The sequence below is a fragment of the Durio zibethinus genome, chromosome 22 (genome assembly GCF_047325235.1).
Source record: "Durio zibethinus cultivar Kanyao isolate XHJ-2024 chromosome 22, ASM4732523v1, whole genome shotgun sequence".
NCBI classification, from domain to species: domain Eukaryota; kingdom Viridiplantae; phylum Streptophyta; class Magnoliopsida; order Malvales; family Malvaceae; genus Durio; species Durio zibethinus.
This window is the reverse complement of record NC_143183.1, coordinates 21,349,800-21,371,099: the sequence shown is the minus strand read 5'-3', so window position 1 is coordinate 21,371,099 and position 21,300 is coordinate 21,349,800. Positions and strand designations below refer to the sequence as shown.

General features: G+C 34.2%; 1 pseudogene; it reads left to right on the top strand.

Annotated features, from left to right (window-relative positions):
* The first annotated feature begins 78 nt into the window (after positions 1 to 78).
* On the top strand, positions 79 to 21,033 carry LOC111307485 (major strawberry allergen Fra a 1-2-like; annotated as a pseudogene).
* The last annotated feature ends 267 nt before the right edge of the window (positions 21,034 to 21,300 follow it).

The window sequence follows — 21,300 nt, the reverse complement described above, 5'->3', positions numbered from 1 at the left end:
AATTTATGAGGATAATATGTCATTACCTTTGACAAAGTCAAGTTGACAAGCTTAGGATAGGGACAAAGACATCTTGATTGCTATTTATTAACTGATTATTTAATTGAATCTATTGAAATTTGTTTAAAGTATTGAAGTGCCGGTCTCATTATTTTTATAACATGGTTACACTCCTTCACATCGGTTTGATGCAGTCAGGATCAAATTCTTTTATAAGTTAATCACTGTAATAAAAAATTACCAAGTAGCTTAGAGTTCCTATTTCCTAAGAGTCCAAGCACTTGAATTCCAGGACTTTGGTGCTTAAAATATTAGAGTTCTTGCTTTTTAATCTTCTTCTGATATAGACGGCTTTCAAGATCCATAAATTTGTTCTTCATTGTAAGCTAGGCTGGTGCATATGGAAGAATATGTAATGTCCGTACAAAAACCAGAATCAATTGTAAGTTGTATTAGGTGCTTTGTGGAATAAATTACAAAACCTGAAGAGCTATTCTTCATTCTAACTCTATAAATACTAGAGCTTCAGGTTCACATCTCCACACCTCAAAGATCTCATTGCAAAATATCAATCAATTCCATTTTCACTCCTTTGATCATTTCCAAATCACAAGTAATCATGGGTGTTTTCACTTATGAATCTGAGGTTGTTACTACAATCCCACCAGCCAAGATGTTTAACGCTTGTATCCTTGATGGTGACAAGCTCATTCCCAAGGTTGTTCCTCAGGCTTTTAAGAGTGTTGAGTACATTGAAAGCAATGGTGAGCATGGGAGTGTTGGTTTTTTTTTAGGACAAAACACTTGTGAGAATGAACAATGAGAATATGAAACTGAAATCTTACTTCTTCATTTGATGCAACATCCTTAAATACAAAAGGATTTTAACCTAAAACTAAAATGACTGCTAGTCACAAGGCATGATCTTCCTATTTACAAGCCATAAACAAAAACCACTAACACACATCTAACTTCCATAAACCACTAACTCACATCTAATTATTCATCACACATTAGTAGCCTATGTCTGCATAATGCAGCTAATGAGGCATTCTTGCAACACTCCTCATTGCCTTAGTAGCTGCAAAGACCTAGTTTACTTCTTAAAGCTTCAAATCTAGCTTTGGATGGGGCTTTGGTTAACACATCTGCAATTTGATCCTCAGTTCTGCAATAAAGCAAACTGACTTCACCTTCTTTTTGCATTTCTCTTAAGAAATATAATTTGATCTTAAAGTGTTTGCTCTTGCCATGAAAAACAAGATTATTTGATATTGAAATTGTAGCTTGGTTGTCTATATGAATATGTGTTGGCTCCTTTTCTTTTATGTGTAAGTCTGCAAGTATCTTCCTGAGCCAAATTGCTTGATTCACAGCTACAGTGGTTGCAACATACTCAGCCTCAGCTATGCTCTGAGCTATCACTTCTTGCTTCTTTGAATACCATGAGAACATTCCTAATCCAAAGCCAAAACAAAAACCTGTTGTGCTTTTCATATCATCAACTGAACTTGCCCAATCACTATCAGAGTAACCATGGAGCTTAAAATCCTGACAGTAGAAATACTTGATACCATAATTTGTTGTGCCCTTAATATATCTGACAATCGTTTTAGCAACTTGAAAGTGCACCTTACTAGCATAATGCATGAATCGTGAGAGTAGGCTCACTGCAAACATAATGTCTGGTATGGTGGTAGTAAGATACATCAAACAATCAATCAAACTTCTGTATTGACCTTCATCAATTTTGTTTGATCCATCATCCTTGCTAAATTTTTCCTTTTGATTCATTGAGGTGTTTATGCATTTGCAGTCCTCTATATGAAATTTTTTAAGTATTCCCCTGCATATTTCTTTTGGCATATGAAAACTCCATCTTGATTTTGCTTTTCCTTCATACCAAAAAAATAAGACATCAGACCAAGGTCTGTCATCTCAAATACTTTGAGCATTTCGGCCTTAAACTCTTTTATTATCACTTCCTGTCACAAGCATGTCATCAACATAAATAGAAACTATGATTAGATTATCATCAATTTCTTTTACATACAATATAGCTTCACTTAGGCTTTTAACAAAACCAAAACCTAGTAGATGTTCATCAATCCTGCTATACAAAGCCCTTGGTGCTTGTTTAAGGCCATACAAGGCCTTATTTGACAAGTAGACCTTTTCCTCTTATCTCTTGACTTGGAAACCTGCTAGCTGCTCCACAAAGATTTCCTCTTATAAATAACCATTTAAAAATGCAGATTTTACATCCAACTAGTAAACCTTTCATCATTTCTATGTTGCCAAGGCAAGTAGCATTCTAATTGTATCAAGTCATGCTACTGAAGCAAAGGTCTCAGAGAAATCTACTCCAAACACTTGAATATACCCTTTCATAACTAATTTGGCTTTATATTTATTTACAGAACCATCTGTATTAAGTTTGGTTCTGTAAACCTATTTGACACCTATAGGTTTTTTATGTTGAGGTCTGTCCACCAACTCCCAAGTGTCATTCTTTTCAATCATTCTAAGCTCTTCCTTCATTGCTTTAATCCACTTGTCATCATTCTCTACCTCTTTAAACTTTGTAGGCTCAAAAATAGCAACATTGCACCTTGCATAAATATCAAGCAATGGCTTTGTACCTCTAACTGGTACTTTATCTATGTCATCCTCAGGATTTTGCTGAAACTCTGAGTGTTGCTCCTTTTTTTACTTTTTCCAGTTCTATTGTCTATCCTCTATAAACTTAACATCTCTGCTCACAAGAATTTTTTCATTTTGTGGTTGAAAATTTTTGTAAGCTTTAAATGAGCTGCTATATCCAATAAAGACTCTTGGTTCTACCTTTTTGTCTAGTTTGTCTCTTTTTACCTGTGGCACATAAGAAGAACATAAGCAACCAAAGGTTTTTAAATGCTGCAAGTCTGGTTTATAACCAAACCATGCTTCAAATAGAGTTCTCTTCTGCAGAACTTTGGTTGGTAGTCGATTTAGTAGAAAGATTGTTGTATTTGTAGCTTCTGCCCATAATTTCTTTGGTAGCTCCTTTTCATATAGCATACACCTTGTCATCTCCATTATGGTTCTATTTTTCCTTTCACTTACTCCATTTTGTTGTGGAATATAGGGTGCCGTAAGTTGGTGCTCAATACCAGCTTCTTCACAAAATTTGTTAAACCTATTAGAAGTGTATCCCTTCTTATTATCTGACCTTATTACCTGTATTCTGCAACCACTTTGATTCTCCACCCATACTTTAAATTTCCAAAATACACCAGCAACCTCATATTTGAATTTAAAAGAATAAATCCAACAGAATCTAGTATAATCATCAATAAAGACAATATAATACTTGTAGACACTCAATTTAGTTTAGGCCCGGATTAATTGGATCTGGTCCAAATGGGTAAGCCCCTTTGCATTTTTATTTTTATTTTCTAAAATTTTTATTTATTTATTATTACTACTATTATTATTTATTAATATATTTTTTTATTATTTATCTATTAACATATATTATTATTTATCCATTAATATATATGTTTTTTTTATTTTTATCTTTGCGGTTGCGATTAAGATAAAAAAAAAAATTTTAAATTCTACCGTGAATTTGGGATTCAATCAGAGTCTGGATTGGATTCAAAGATTGAATCCTAATCCAAAATGGAATTGGGATTGATCAGAAACTCTTCTGATCAATCCCTATAAATAGATCCAATAATCACAAAGAACAGGACACAGAAACACACACGGAGAGAGAGAGAGAGAGCAAAAAGAAAAGAAAAATGAGGTGTTCAGAAGGGTCAAAAGCAATTTTAAAAGTTTTTTAAAATTTTTGGAAAAATTTAGATGAATTTTTTTCTAGCAATTTCTGGAAAATTTTCAGATTCTAGTGAATTTTTCGGTGAAATTTGAATTTTTCGATGACTTTTTTGGCACCGATTGAATTTTTTAGCCAGCTACCCAGTTTTTGGCGTACTATTTCTAAAAATCGACTAACTTTTTGATGAACTTCTGGCAAGCAACTCAGATTTCGATAATATTTTTTAGAATTCGATAAAATTCAATCGGAGTTCTTGATATTTTTAGAGAGAATGAAGAGAAAAACAGGGAGAAGAAAGAGATGGAAAGAAGCAGTCTGCAAAAAAACAAAGGTTGGAGCCTTTTATAGTGCCATAAAATGATGTCGTTTTGGTGTTAGTAAACCTGTAAGATCAGTGTGTTTTGTCAATATCTGACCCGACCCGATCGCGACCCGATCAGCAACCTGCGTACTAAGTTTCCCCTAGAGCCGAGCCGACGTCTCCAAGCCACATCTTCGAGCAGCCTTTTCTATCTTGAGCCAAGCCGTTTCCCAATCGAGCTGAGCAGTTCCAAAAGTTATTATTATTATTATTATTATTATTTATTTATTAGATTAGAATTATTAGTATTCCTTATTTTATTTTATTTTATTTTTATTTCATTTTATTTTTTTAAAATGATTTTCTTTAAATAAAATTTCAAAAAAAAAAATTTTACGAAAAAGTTAAAAGTATCAATTTTTCTTGAAAATAAGTTTTCTAAAAAAATATTTTGAGAAAAAGTTGAAAGTATCAATTTTTCTTGAAAATAAGTTTTCTAAAAATATTTTCAAAGTATCAATTTTCTTTGAAATTAAAGTTTCAGAAAAATATTTTTGGAAAAAGTTAAAAGTATCAATTTTCCTTATACAAAGAGAAAAGGATTTATATCTAAAGCTGAATCATTTTTTTTTTCATTTTATTTCTTTTCCTTTTTGTTTCTTGAATTTTCTTTAACGATAAATAATCCGATGATAGAGCCTCTGCAAGTGAAACAGTAGTCTCCTTGCATACTTTTGAGGTGAGAGAATTTTCTCAATTTTCTGCTAAAAGTATTAGAGTCAATTGAGAATAATTTCCAATAATTAATTACTTGGTAAATTTTTAAGGCTTATTGGATAACACAAAATTAAGCTGGTACCATCTTTCGATGGGCATTATGAGGGTGCTATAACTTTTCTCACACGTAACTGTACTCTCGAACCCTGTTTTGGTTAGTAGACCTGAACATATTCTTTTAGAGACCCTTAGGCTTAGGTGTTCCTTAAAAGGATAGATTCCTTAAGTGGCCAATCGCACCTAGATAAAAAAGATTGGTGACGACTCTTGAAGCTAATGTCTAGCGATAGATCTTCGGATCTAAATGTTATGATAGTTGGTGACTCCACTGGGGACACCACTGAGAGTCAGGCCAGCAAATAAATTGGTGTTATCTAAAAACCTAATAAAATTGAACCTTATATATAGATTTTTTATTCATTCATGTTTATTTACTTTATTAATTATGTCATTCATATGCATATGTATAACATGAGCTCTATACTCGAGCTCCGTCCCTCTAGGACGGAGTAAAATACCTATTGCTTTCGTGAGGTTTAATACATCCATAGTGGCTAGCGAAATACTCCCACTCAAATTAAACCTTTTTCGCTTATAGCCTATAATGGGTGAGGATTATGGTGCCTTAATAGTTTGTGATAGACAATGATGTAATGAGCAATTTGGGAACCTTTAGACTTTAACCTCAAACTACATAAGTGAACCTTAAGAGTGCCTAACCTATAGATAGAGCCATCATCCTTCTCTTTTAGAATTGACCAAAAGCATAGGGTTCATTTCTCTTATTCTGTGTGATGTTTTAATTTACTTAGTTATTTATTTATTCCTTTTTTTTTTTGGCATACTAACCTTTTTTCTCATTCTTTTGCATTGGTTCATGCTCATATCATAAAGTTGCATAAAGAACATTTGGTTGAAAGACAGTCTTCAACAAAAAGTTTTTCATGGACGTCATAGAATGATTAGTTTGCTCTTCATCTGTATTAGCTCCTTGTGAGCTACCCAATGAAGTAAAAATCTAGTCAAAAAAGATGCAACTAAAGATGGAGGATTGTTTACCAATCAGTTATGATTCTACCTTGTCTCAAGAAATATCTATCCTTCTCAAAAAAAAATCTAGAAGAATTGGTTGATATATGAAAAAAGATGAGCCCAACTAAACAAGAGAAGTTTTGCCAGAGATACAGGCATATAGCACACCTTCTCGCAGTAGTTATCGACGATTAACTAATCAAAGTTACAGCACAATTTTGGGATCCTGCATACAAGTGTTTCATCTTCAATGAACTTGATATGACACCAACCATCGAAGAATTTTGACTTTATTGGGCTTGCACCTCAAGGCTCCTGATAAGATATATGTCAAAAAACACAAGTCAAAATTTCGTAAGAGTTTGGCTCGACTCATGGGGATAGACAAAGAAGTTGTGGATTCTCATACAAAGAAGAAACAAGAATAGGTTTGCCTACTTTGGAAGTTCTTTCATGAGTTTCTATTGTAACATACCAATGAAGAACGGGGGTTAGATGTATTTGCCTTAGCTATATACGAAATGGTGATCTTTCCAAAGGTTTTGGGTTATATTAAAATAGCAATGGTTGACTTCTATGAGAGTGTGATCAACGATTGTAACCCTTCAATGGTAATATTAGCAAAGACTATCAGATCTTTGAGTTACTGTCGTCAGAATGGAAGGTGTTTTATAGGTTGCATGCTGTTATTATACTTATAGATGAAAAGCCACTTCGAATGGAGAAAAATATGCTTTCTCGAAGCTTTATATCCGTAATCGAGCTCCGATCAAAGAATTCTGTGAAAGTGGGTGGTCAGAATAAAATTCTAAAAAGGAATGGATAGCTTTCCGACAAAAATTGACCAGTGTCGAAATAAGATGGTTGGTCCCATGGATGAATCGTGAACTTATGTTGTATCAGTGTGGGAATAATACTATGGTCTCATTTTTGGGTTTATAAGGAGTAACAAGTTATGCACCACTCCTAGTGAGAAGACAGTTTAGGGCAAAACAATTCATTCTTATGACGCACAGGCTTCATCAGTTAGATTTCTCTTACAATAAGTCAAAAGCATTTCAGAGGATGAATGAGATGATTAAAGCATGAAAAAACCCCAAAGAGTGAGTTCTAGACCATTCACTAATAAAGTCACTCTAAGGTATTTGCTTTGGAGAGCAAGACGAAGATAGAAAATGGTATTCACTTATGAAAGCTTTCAACCGCCAACATGAGGAAAGCTTGAAGAGACATCATCAGAATTAGAGCTTGCAACAAAAGAATTTAAGTCTGAAAAGGATAAGTTAAAGCAAGAAATCCAAAAGCTTCGAGAAGAAAAAGATCAGTGGAAAGATAGAGCTAAAAAATATGAAGCCAGAGTTTGTAAGATTGTTAGAAAATGTGATACAGCTATTGAAGACCTAGCAGAGCTACACCAAGAACATAAAAGGTTATGTGTGGAGAAAGGGCCAAAAAGATAACAATTGTTGAGCTGACTGAAGAGAATGCAAGATTGAAACAAGAATATGCTTAATTGAAAGAAAAAAGTACCTAAGTACAGATAGAGAATAACATGTTGAGTAGCTATCTAAGTAGGTTGAGATAAAAGTTGAATGAATAAGAAGACCATATTGATGCATTGGTTAAAAAACATAGAAAGTTATCATATCAAGTCTGGTGTAGTAAAAGAGAGAACTTAGAAAGACAGAAGTATATTGAGCACTTAATGACCCAAATTTGTAAAGGGTATACAAGGCAAGAGAGATTGTAGAAGAGACAGAGGCATTGAAACAAGTGGTGGCCCCAGTAGGAGAACATGGGCAGCGTCTATTAAACTTCATAAAAGAAGCCAGAGCCCAGTATGAACAGATTAAACAATTTTATGGTTATAACTCTAGGATGATAAACTCAATGTAAATAAAAGCTCTTTGGAATAAATGAAATCTTTTAATTAAACACCGTCTTAAGGTAAATGTTCTTTGCATACATGAATTTTCATTCATTGCATTCTCACTCATTACACTTAACAGAGTAACCATGAGATAGTCATATAAATTTGCTAATTCTAAGATATTGTATTCAAGTTTCAAGGATAGCTCGATCTAGCGAGAACCTTGTCCATCGATACAACATAAGAGCCAGAGCTAGACAAATGGAGCAAGAAAACTCTCACAGATTTAAAAAACTGGAAAAAGCACAGGAAAAGATTGAGAATGAGTTGAGCAAGATTCTAGATGCCCTTAATAAGCTAAACAAGGGAAAAAATAGAAGAAAATACAAGCTAACAAGGCCTCCCATCACAAGAAGTAGTTGACCCTTTGTATCTTCCAGGTTTTGGTCCATAACAAGCCCAGCCCACACAGGATATTTCGTCACAACAGTTCACATATCTTGTATACCCCAAAATATCATCAGCTTCGAATTTAGGGCATTACCATAGCTATGTAAATCCTGTCTTTAATGAAAAGGTAGTAGAATCGATTTAATTTCTTGATCTAGATTACTTGAAAAAGAAGAAGAAAAAAAAAGCAAAGACGGTGGAGTCTCAGGAAGATTCAATGATTAGTATGCTTGAACAAAGATTACGGGCTATAGAAGGGATTGACTTTTATGGTTCTGTTGATGCTGCTGGGCTGTGCTTAGTCTCAGATATAGTCATTCCACTAAAATTTAAAGTATCAAAATTTGAAAAATATGATGGTACGAAGTGCCCAAAAACCCATATCACTATGTACTGTCGAAAGATGACAGCCCATGCCCATAATGAAAACTATTAATACACATTTTTTAAGATAGCTTTACAGGCTCTGTTGTAAGGTGATATGTCCAGCTGGATAGAACCCGTATTCGTTCTTGAAACGATATGGCTCATAATTTCATTAATCAATATCGGTATATTATGGATCTGGCTCCTAATCGTTTATCTTTACAGAACTTGAAGAAAAAGGTAAATGAGTCTTTTAAAGAATATGTCCAGAGATGGAGGGATGTAGCTTCTCAAGTATAACCCCCTCTAATTGAGAAAGAGACTACAGTGCTATTTGTTAGCATTTTAAAATCTTCCTATTATGAAAAGATTATAGGGAATGCAATCAAAAATTTTATTGATATGATAATTTTGAGAGAAATTATTAACACCACCATCAAGAATGGTAAGCTAAATGAAAGTAAAGCATCCACTAAAAAGGCCCCGAAGAAGAAAGAGACTGAAGCTCAAGCTATGAGCTTTGATAGGCAATAATTCATGGGTTATCAACCCTACCCATCACAAAGATACCCTCCATATTATCCTGATGTGAATAACACCTCTCCTTATCCATACCAAGCCATCCCACAGCCATCCTACCCCTAAACATATCAAACTTCCTTCAAACCTCAGAATGTCACATACAGTCCTAACACTTAACCTACCTCAAGACCTCAAACCCGTCCAACCAACCCAATGGAAGGTTTTCGGGAGCAATGAACCACTCGTGAAAAGCTTGTATTTGACCCAATCCCTATGAACTATAAAGAGTTATATCGTGAGCTTCACAACAGTCATCTAATTACTTTTAGTAAATTAGAGCCACTTAAGCCACCTTACCCTAAGTGGTATGATCCCACAGCCCATTGTGACTATCACTATGAGATCGCTAGTCACTCCACTGAAAATTATACTACCTTGAAACACAAAGTGCAATGACTAATCAAGGATGAAATGATTAATTTTGATACAGAAAGGGTAACTGCACCAAATATTAGTAGTTATCCTTTGCCTAATCGTAATATGAATGCCTTGAGTAATGAACAGGAGTACTATCTAAAAAGAGAAGTGACAGATATTAAGACACCTCTTAGTCAGCAATTTGATATTTTATGGAAAGCTGACATGATACAACCAGTGAGTCTGCACAGCTATCATGGAGTATATATAACAGGCATTAGTTGTAAATATCATAATGGAACAGATGGTCACCTTATCAAAATTTGTGAGCAGTTTCACCAAGAGGTACAAAAGCTCTTAGATTTATACTAGTTAAAAGTCTATAAAGAGGGAAAAGTTTCAAAAAGTGTTGAAGTATCCATGAAAGATAAGCTTGCAAAGCTATTTCCAAAGCTGGTGATGATTCATTACGGGAATAAGCCAAAGTCAGTCCTAGATAAACTCATTCCCAAGCTAGTAACTTTTAAAGTTTCGACTCCATTCCCATATAAGGATGATAAAGCCGTACCTTGAAAATATGGCTACAATACAGTAGTTTAGGGGTAAGAACATAACGTCTCTAAAGCTTACTCCTCCAATATAACTGGTGTAGGAGGCATTATTCAAAGTGAAAGATGTTACACTTCAAAAATATTGGAGAAGGCTATAAGAGAGAAAGTTAAGATAGGAGAATAATAGAATAACCCTGAAATGGAACTTGAAGAGGATCGTCCGAAGCTGGTATCAGAAAAAGAGGCTTGTGAAGTTTTAAAGTTGGTAAGACATAATGAATATTCAGTTGTTGAATAGTTGAACAAAATGCTAGCACGAATCTCATTATTATCATTGCTATTGAATTCAGAACCACATCAAAATGTCCTGCTGAAAGCGTTAAACCAAGCATATGTGGCATATAATGTATCTATTGAATATGTGAACCACCTGGTTGAAAATTTAGTCATGCCAAATTATATTTCATTCAGTGATGATGAGATTCCCCCACAGAGAAAAAGAAGTACCAAGGCTCTGCATATCACAGTCAAATGCAAGAGCCATATCATGGCTAAAATTTTTATTGATAATGGTTCTGTTATCAATGTCATGCCTATGTCAACTTTGGTAAGGCTACCTATCGACTACTCTCATATGAAAGACAATCAAATGATAGTGCAAGCTTTTGATGGGACCAGAAGAGAAGTCTTGGAAAATATCGAGATGCCCTTGCAAATTGGGCCATACACTTTTAATGTGAAATTTCAAGTAATGGATATATCTTCATCTTTTAGTTGTTTACTATAAAGGCCATGGATTCACATGACAGGGGCTGTTCCTTCTACTCTTCATCAAAAAATTAAGTTCAATATGAAAGGCTAGTTAGTGGTAGTGTTTGAGGAGGAAGACATACTAGTGACCCAACCTTTGAATGCCCCATATGTGGAAGCTACTAAGGAAGTAGAGGAGTGTTCCTATCGATCTTTTAAACTGGTCAACTCTGTGGGTGAAAGATTTAAAAATCAACATTTTTCAAAAATAGTGATAAGCAAAGTCATTAATAAGGGCTAGTATCCAGGAATAAGATTAGGCAAGAACTTGAAAGGAATAAAGGAACCCCCAATAATGGTGGACAATAGTGAAAGGCTAGGCCTAGGCTATAAAGTAGCAAAATGAGAAATCAAAAGAAGGCCAGCAGGTAAAATAGCAAGACTAATGATTATCCCATACTTGTACAAGATTTTTAGACCTGGAAGATTCATGTACCTAGATACAAAAAAAAGCATGGAAAAAGTTTTTACCCAATTAACTATTCATGCTATTGAAGATGAAGTGGGGCTTAATCAAGAAAGGTGGGTCTGTCTTTGTTCGCCTGGTTATGAGCTGAACAATTAGAGTGTCATTGAAATGCCTTTGACTTTTGAAACTAATTCAATGTAATTGTACATTCTAATAGTTACTGCCCAAGACATTAGGGTGATCTTTCTTGTTTGGGTCATTTATCTTTTATTATTTTAATAAAGATTAGAAGGGATACATTTCCATTCATTTCTTCTTGTGTCTTCATTATTGCCATTTTTCCAAACACATCTTGCCAACATATCTCATTTCATTTAATTTCAGATCCTTAAATGAACATGAAGATAATTATGATAACAATTAAGAGGTTGGTTTTGAGAATTCAATTAACACTGATGAACTTGACAATGAAAAGAATTTTGAGGAATATGTTATGCCTCCGAACCTAATAAGACTGATTGAACAAGAAAATAAGCCAATTGAGCCACATTAGGAGATAGTTGACTTAGTAAATCTATGAGATAAAGAGAATAAGAAAGATGTCAGAATTAGCACTTCACTTTCATCAGGAGATAGACAACATTTGGTAGATCTACTTCGAGAATTCATAGATGTGTTTGCTTGGTCTTACCAAGATATGCCAAGGCTGAACACGGAGATAGTAGAGCACAGATTACCCCTAAAGCCAGAATGTAAGCCAATATAGCAAAAACTGAGGTGAATAAAGCTTGAAATTCTATTAAAGATCAAAGAAGAGGTGAAGAAATAGTTTGATACAAGTTTTCTATAAGTGGCTAAGTATCCAGAGTGGGTAGCTAATATAGTACCAGTTCTTAAGAAAGATGGAAAGGTATAAATGTGTGTAGACTATCATGATTTGAATAGGGCTAGCCCAAAGGATAACTTTCATTTGCCTCACATTGACACACCGATAGATAACATGATTAGGCATTCAATCTTCTCCTTTATGGATGGGTTCTCAAGGTATAATCAGATAAAAATGGCTATAAATGATATGAAAAAAACTACTTTTGTGACTATGTGAGAAACTTTTTATTACAAAGTCATGCCTTTTGGGTTAAAAAATACTAGGGCAACATACCAAAGGGCCATGGTGATGCTCTTCCATGACATGATGCACAAAGAGATTAAGGTGTATGTAGATGATATGATTGCAAAATCTCGAGAAGGCAAAGATCATGTCACCAATCTCAAAAAGCTATTTGAAAAGTTGAGAAGATTTCAGTTCAAGTTAAACCCAGCCAAGTGCACTTTTGGGGTAAAGTCAGGGAAGTTACTAAGCTTTGTGGTCAGTGAAAGAGGGATTGAAGTCGATCCAGACAAGATACGTGGTCATTCAAAATTTGTCACCTCCGAGTACACCAAAACAAGTTTGAGATTTTCTGAGAAGATTGAATTACATTTCTCGGTTCATCTCTCAGCTCACTTACAAATGTGATCCCATATTTAAGCTTCTCCGTAATAATAATCTTGGAAAATAGAATGAGGAATGCCAAGTGGCTTATGAAAAAATTAAGCAATACTTGTCAAATCTTTCAGTTTTGGTGCCACCTGTCCAGGGAAACCATTAATTCTATACTTGATAGTGTGTGAGAATTCAATGAGATGTGTGCTGGGGCAGCAAGATGAGTCTAGTCGAAAGGAGAGAGCTATTTATTATCTGAGTAAAAAGTTTACAGAATATGAATCCAAGTATTTCTCACTGGAGAAAATATGTTGTGCATTAGTGTGGACTGCCAAAAAACTCAAACAGTATATGCTCTATCATACCATATGGCTCATAGCAAAACTGGATCCAATTAAATACTTCTTCGAAAAGCTTTTTTTATCTGAAAAAATTACTAGATGGTAAGTAATGCTCTCAGAATATGATATTACATATGTAAGCCAAAAGGCGATAAAATGAGGTGCTATAGCGGAGTTCCTTGCAGATCTTGCTATTGAAAAATATGAACCAATGAGATTGAAATTCTCTGATAAAGATCTAATGACTATTTCCCAACTGGAGAAGAGGAAGCATGAAGAAAAGTGTTAGAGAATGTATTTTGATGGAGCTGTCAATTCCTTGAGACATGGAATTGAGGTGATTCTGATCTCTCCAGAAGAATAATACTGTCTTGTAACAGCGAGATTAAAGTTTAATTACACAAACAACATCATTGAATATGAGGCATGTGTCATGGGTTTACAAGCTACTATAGATAGAAGAGTGAAAGCATTAAAAGTGTTTGAAGACTCAGCTCTAGTTATATATCAATTGAAAAGAGAATGGGAGACAAGAGATTCAAAACTCATTCTATATCATAAGTATATTTTAGAGTTGATAAAGTAATTCGAAGATATCCAGTTTGACCATTTACCTTGAGAAAAGAATCTGATTGTCGATGTCTTGACTACTCTGGCTGTAATGATTCAAATTAATGTCAATACTGACATTCAGCCCATCAGGCTAGATGTTAAGGATATGCCAGCTCATTGTTCCAATATAAAAGAAGATGACAATGAGAAGCCCTGTATTATGCTATCTTATAGTATATTAAGGATTAGCAATACCCAGTTCAAGCAACAGAGAATGATAAAATGCTCATCCGAAGATTAGCTATGAGTTTTTTCCTAGATGGGGATGTTCTGTACAAAAGAAGCCATTATCAAGTATTACTAAGATGCATAAGTAAAGCTGAAGTAAGAAAAATCATTGAAAAGGTGCATGATGGAATATGTAGGGCATATGCCAGTGGACATATGATGGTGAGATAGATCATGAAAGCAAGATACTACTGGTTGACAATGGAGAGTGATTGCATTGACTATGCTCGTAAATGCCATAAATGCCAGATATATGCTGATAAAATCCATGCTCTGCTATTTATTTTATATGTTATGACACCACATTGGCCATTCTCAATTTAGGGCATGGATGTCATTGGTCCTATCACCCCAAAGGCTTCTAATGGGCATAGGTTTATTTTTGTGATGATAGATTACTTCACAAATAGGTAGAGGCAGCATCATATGCAAATGTAACACAATCTGTAGTTTGCAAGTTCATAAAAAAAGAGATCATCTGTAAATATAGACTTTCAGAAAGAATTATTTCAAACAATGCCAAGAATCTAAATAGTAAGATGATGCAAAAAATATGTGCTCAATACAAGATTAAGCATCATAACTCGGTACCCTACTGTCTGAAAATAAATTGGGCAGTTGAGGCAGCTAACAAGAATATCAAAAGAATTCTTGAAAAGATGACTGAGACTTACAAAGATTGATATGAGAAGTTACCGTTTACACTGCATGCATATCAAACGTCAGTGCGCACCTCTACTAGGGCAACCCCATTTTTTTTTTTGTTTATGTGATGAAAGCTATACTACCAGTGGAAGTGAAGATCTCATCCTTGAGGGTTCTAAAAGAAGTTGAATTGAAAGAAGCTGAATGGATTCGAGAATGTTATGAACAGTTAAATTTCATAGAAAAAAAAAGATTGACTATATTGTGCCACAATCAACTATATCAAAAAAGAATGATAAGGGCTCATGACAAAAAAGTTCAAACCTGTTGCTTTTAAGAAGAAGAGTTGGTCTTGAAGAGAATCCTCCCAACCCAGCACGATAATAGAAAAAAATAGACTCTGAATTGAGAAGGGTCGTATATGGTGAAACGAGCTTTCTCGGGTAGAGCACTGATACTAACTGAGATGGATGAAAATGATTTACCCCATCCTATAAATTTTGAAGCTGTGAAAAAGTACTATGCTTTAAAAAATGAAAAAAAATGAAATGAAAAATGAAAAAAAAAAGTGAATGAAAAAGGATGACTCAAGACGAAAACCCTAAAAGGATGGTTTGAGTCATAAAGGGTTTATCTAAATTGAAAACCAAAAAAGGCAGCTTAGATAAGGAGAATACAGCATTAAATTTAAAAATCCATTGGCATGGAGGCTAGCAAATTCGGAGGAGCTCTAAGTTGTTAAATGTATCAGATAGTTGGGTTTTCAAAAAAACCTTGAGATGTGTTATCATGATTGTCTGATTATTCATTTTTGGGCATTGTTTCCCCATGCTTATCCTTGTAATTCTTTCTTGGCCAAAGTTTGCCAACATTTTGCTACTAAAAGACGTTCTATTTCACTCTTTATGTGCCTTTTCTGTTGATTGTTTCCCAATCATTCTTATTCTTTTCTTCTTAATACCCTTCAATGGAAGAAATATGCAAATGCATTCTTACTTTTTGAGTTTGAAATAATGATTGATAAATGAATAATGACATGAAAGATTTTTATATTACATTGAAGAAGTCAAGAGTGATAAAGGTAAAATCGAGACGTTCAGTTCCTGATAAAGACATTGAATTTGGAAAGAGATTTCTTACAGAAAGAATGTGAGAACTAAATTAAAGAGATGATTTAGAGTTACACTAGCTCGATCTTAGAAGAATAGCGTAACTTGCTCTTTGAAGAATCAAAGGTTCGAGGCCCAAGAAAAAAACCTGAGAAACTTAAGTAACACAATTGAATAGGAATTAATTAGCCAACATTTGCATAGCATGTATTGAATTTCACATGCATTGCATAGCATACTACATTCAAGAAAATATACTGCATAAATTCAAGAAGCAGGGGTATTCCAAAATCCCACATGGAGAAGACAGATGTGAAGACATTTTCAAATTTGAGAAAAAGCTTGTCAAGTAAGTTTCTAATCCTTGAAATAGGATATCTCTCGGTATCAAGGTTGATTCGTAAGACCTTTGGGCATAATCTCCTAAAATTCTTTCAAACATGACTTTTAATTCCTTTGGACATGATTGTCAAGGAGCATTTACTTCCAAAGTTGTTGAGCCTCTGATTAGAGGAGTAATTTACTTTTTAAAAGTCATTGAGCCTCTGTTTAAAGGAGCCATTTATTTTTCAAAGCCGTTGAGCCTCTGATTAGAGGAGCAATTTACTTTTCAAAATTGTTGAGCCTCTGATTAGAGGAGCAGTTGAGCCTCTGATTAGATGAGCAATTTACTTTTGAAAGTTGTTGAGCCTTTGATTAGAGGAGCAATTTACTTTCCAAAAGTCGTTGAGCCTCTGTTTAGAGGAGCCATTTACTTTTCAAAGTTGTTGAGCCTTTGATTAGAGAAGCCATTTATTTTTCAAAGTTATAATGCCTCTGATTAGAGGAGCTTTGTTTATGTTTCTCAAAGTTGTTGAACCTTGCTTAGAGGAGCTTTGATCAAAATTTTAACACAAAAAAAAGAAAAAGCAAAAAAAAAAAGGTTGAGTGGAGTCTTAAATGGGTGTCTACGTCTTTGCACAATTTTGGTTTCACAGAAAATGTGCAAATAAGGGCAACATAGACACCCAATTAGTCCAGGCCCGAATTAATTGGGCTTGGTCTAAATGGGTTAGCCCCTTTGCATTTTTTTTATTTTTATTTATTTATTTATTACTACTATTATTATTTATTAATATATATTTATTATTTATCTATTAACATATATTATTATTTATCTATTAATATATATATTTTTATTTTTATCTTTTCGACTAGGAATAGGATAAAAAAAATTAGAATTCTATCGTGAATTTGGGATTCAATCAAAGTCTGGATTGGATTCAAAGATTGAATCCCAATCCAAGATGGAATTGGGATTGATCAAAAACTCTTCTGATCAATCCCTATAAATAGATCCATAAATCACAAAGAACAGGACACAAAAACACACACTGAGAGAGAAAGAGCAAAAAAAAAAGAAAAAATGGGTGTTCAGAAGGGTCAGAAGCAATTTTATGAGTTTTTTAAAAATTTTGGAGAATTTTAGGCGAATTTTTTTTTGGAAATTTTTGGAAAATTTTCAGATTTCGATGAATTTTTCGGTGACTTTTCCAGCATCGGTTGAATTTTTCGGCCAGCTACCCACTTTTTGGTGTACTATTTTCAGAAACCGACCAACTTTCTGACAAACTTCCAGTGAGCAACCTAGATTCCGTAATATTTTTCAGAATCCAACGAGATTCAATCGAAATTCTTGATTTCTTTAAAGAGAAAAAAGAGAAAAATAAGGAGAAGAGAGAGAGGAAAAGAAACAGTCTGCAGAAAAACAAAGGTTGGAGCCTTTTATAGTGCCGTAAAATGACATCTTTTTGGCATTAGTAAACCCGTAGGATCCGCGCATTTTGCCAAAATCCGACTCGACCCGATCACGACCCTATCCAGTGACCCGCGTACTAAGTTTCCCTTTGAGTCGAGTCGAGCCAAACAAACATCCTCGAGTCGCATCTTCTTTCTTGAGCCGAGCCGAGCCGTTCCAAAGGTTTTATTATTATTATTATTATTATTATTATTATTATTATTATTATTATTATTATTATTAGTATTCCTTATTTTATTTTATTTCATTTTATTTTTTTTAAATGATTTTCTTTAAATAAAATTCCAAAAAAATATATTTTTGAGAAAAAGTTAAAAGTATCAATTTTTTTTTTAAAATAAGTTTTCTAAAAAAATATTTTGAGGAAAAGTTGAAAGTATCAATTTTCCTTGAAAAATAAGTTTTCTAAAAAATATTTTTGAGGAAAAGTTGAAAGTATCAATTTTCTTTATACAAAAGCAATGAGCTTTTGAAGAGAAAAGGATTTATATCTAAAGCTGAATCATTTTTTTTCATTTTTTTCTTTTCTTTTTTATTTCTTGAATTTTTTTAATGATAAATAATCCAACGATAGAGCCTCTGCAAGTGAAACAGTAGTCTCCTTGCATATTCTTGAGGTGAGAGAATTTTTTCAATTTTTTGCTAAAAGTATTAGAGTCAATTGAGAATAATTTTCAATAATTAATTACTTGGTAAATTTTTAAGGCTTATTGGATAACACAAAATTAAGCTGGTACCATCTTTTGATGGGCATTATGAGGGTGCTACAACCTTTCTCACACGTAATCATACTTTCGAACCCTGTTCTGATTAGTAGACCTGAACCTATTCTTTTAAGGACCCTTAGGCTTAGGTGTTCCTTAAAAGGATAGATTCCTTAGGTGGCCAATCGCACCTAGATAAAAAAGATCGGTGGCGACTCCTGAAGCTAATGTCTAACAATAGATCCCTGGATCTAAACGTTATGACAATACTTACTGTCATTTAAATATGATGTTTTTTTAGGTCCTCCTACATCTGTGTGAACTAGTTGAAGCTTGTGTTTTGTTTCCACATAGTTTGAGGAAAAGGACTTCTGACTTGTTTGCCATACTGACAAGCCTCACAATCTACCATCTTCTTTTCCAGTAATGGTACACCTTTCACCAAATCGTACTTTTACATATAAAGAAGTCCAGCATGATGGAAATACCCAAGCCTTCTGTACCATAATTTTGCATTGCTTGTGTTACATGGAAAGGCTATATGCTCTTTCTTTATTAGATTCAGAGCGAAGCTTTTTTTTCTCATTTTTATCTTAAATGTATCATGCCTCTTGCATCTTTGATCTTACACCATTTGTCTTCGAATAATATTTTAAAACCCTTCTCAAGCAGTTGTCCAACACTAAGCAGGTTTTGATCAATGTCAGGCATATATAAAACATCAGTAATGCATTTCAAACATGTTAAGCTCTCTATGACCACTATTCCTTTACCCTTGACTGCGATGCATTCACCATTTCCAATCTTGACTTTGGAAATGTTAGTTTTATCAAGTTCTTTAAAAAGTTCCTGATCATTTGTCATACGATTTGTACAACCACTATCAATAAGCCAAGAGTCACTAGAATTGCTATTTGTTGCAAAGCATGTTGCAACAAACAACTGCTCCTTCTGATATTGTTTAGTAGCGACATTTGCTTCTTTTTCATGCTTATGTAACTTGCAAATCTTTTTCATATGCCCAATCTGACCATATTTTTTTTATTGAATATCTGGCCTCCACCAGCACTTCTTCTGCAGACGATGGGTCTTCTTGCAGTGTGGACAAGGTGGATAAGTTCCATCCTTGCTTTTGTTATTGCCTACATTGTTGTCAGGCTTGTTGTTCTACTTCCTATTATTCCTTTTTTCTTTGCCTTCTCCTGACTTCTGTGCCTTTTCTTGAAAAACATCTTCCATAGAATTCTCCTGTCTCATCATCCTTCTTTGTTCTTATGCCTGCAATGCATTCACCAACTCTGCCAAAGAAATACTTGAGAGATCCTTTGACTCTTTTAAAGAAGAGATTTTAGCTTCATATTTCTCAGGTAATGTAACCAAAATTTTGTTCACAATTCTTTCATCAGAAAAATCCTTACCAAATAGTCTCACCTTGTTCACAATACTGAGTAGCTTGTCAGAGTACTCTTTGATGGATTTTGACTCTTTCATTCTTTGCATTTCAAATTCTCGGATCAAATTCAGCACTTGCATATTCTTTGTCCTCTCATTGTCTTGGTATTCCTTCTTGAGATACTCCCAAATCTCTTTGGCTGATTGTAGGTTCATGATTCTGGTGAATATTGTACTTGAAACTACCAAATATAAGCAAGTTTTTTCTTTTGACTTTTTGGTTCTTTTCTCCTTATGATTCTTGAGCTGAGCAACTGTTGGATTAGTAGGTAATGCAGGAACTTTATAGTCATCATCCACTGCTTCCCACAGATCCAAAGCGTCCAAATGTACTGCCATTCTAATAGCCCAAGCTTGATAGTTGTCACAATCAAAGACCGGTGGTTCAACAGAGAATGCCTTATCTGACTCCATTAGACTAAGGGTTATGTGTGTTGTTATGTTTGTGCATAGGATTTTTGTTTGAAATATTTTTTTTTTGGTTCACTCAACTCACAGATCCCTTAAGAAGCTTGGCTCTGATACCAATTTTGTTAGCTTTTTTTTTAGGACAAAACACTTGTGAGAATGAACAATGAGAATATGAAACTGAAAATGTTATCTCACTTCTTCATTTGATGCAACATACTTAAATACAAAAGGATTTTAAAAAAACTAAAATGACTGCTAGTCACAAGGCATGATCTTCCTATTTACAAGCCATAAACAAAAACCACTAACACACACCTAACTTTCATAAACCACTAACACACATCTAACTTCCATAAACCACTAACAAACATCTAACTTCCATAAACCACTAACACACATCTAATTATTCATCACACATTAGCAGCGTATGTCTGCATAATGCAGCTAATGAGGCATTCTTGCAATAGGGAGTATCAAGAAAGTTACTTTCGGAGAAGGTTTGTTAATTTATATAGGCAGATAAATACTTTAAATATAATATATAGAATTAGAACTTTCAAGTATAGTTCCTTTTTGTTTTTCATTTGTGAAACAAAAGCCTAATATTTACCTTTCCTCATGCAGGAAGCCAATTCAATTATGTGAAGCAGAAGATAGAAGCACTAGACAAAGAAAATTTTGTGTATTGTTAAAGTATAATTGAAGGCAATGCTTTGAAGAACACTCTTGAGAAAATCACTTACGAGACCAAATTAGAAGCCTCTGCAGCTGGGTTTCCATATGTAAGACTACTAGTAAGTATTACACCATTGGCGACTTTGAGATCAAGGAAAAGGGAATCAAGGCAGGCAAAGAAAAGGCCTCGGGAATGTTCAAGGCCATTGAAGCCTACCTCTTGGCAAATCCCGATGCTTACTAAAAATCCTACCTCTTGGCAAATCCTGATGCCTACTAAAAATCCCAATATTGAGAATTTGAGATAGCCTCCACTTCAACGATCATACAATGTGGAATGTATATGTTCTTTTTTTTTTTTTAACTTTCTAGTTTTTGCAGTTGTTGGTCCATATGACCTTCATACTGCTAATAAGAGTTCACAGTTTTTCCTGACTACCAGGAAGCTTGAACTGACAATGTCAACTGCTCTGCTAGTAAGAATGGAGTATGCTTAAAACTTTAAACTAAA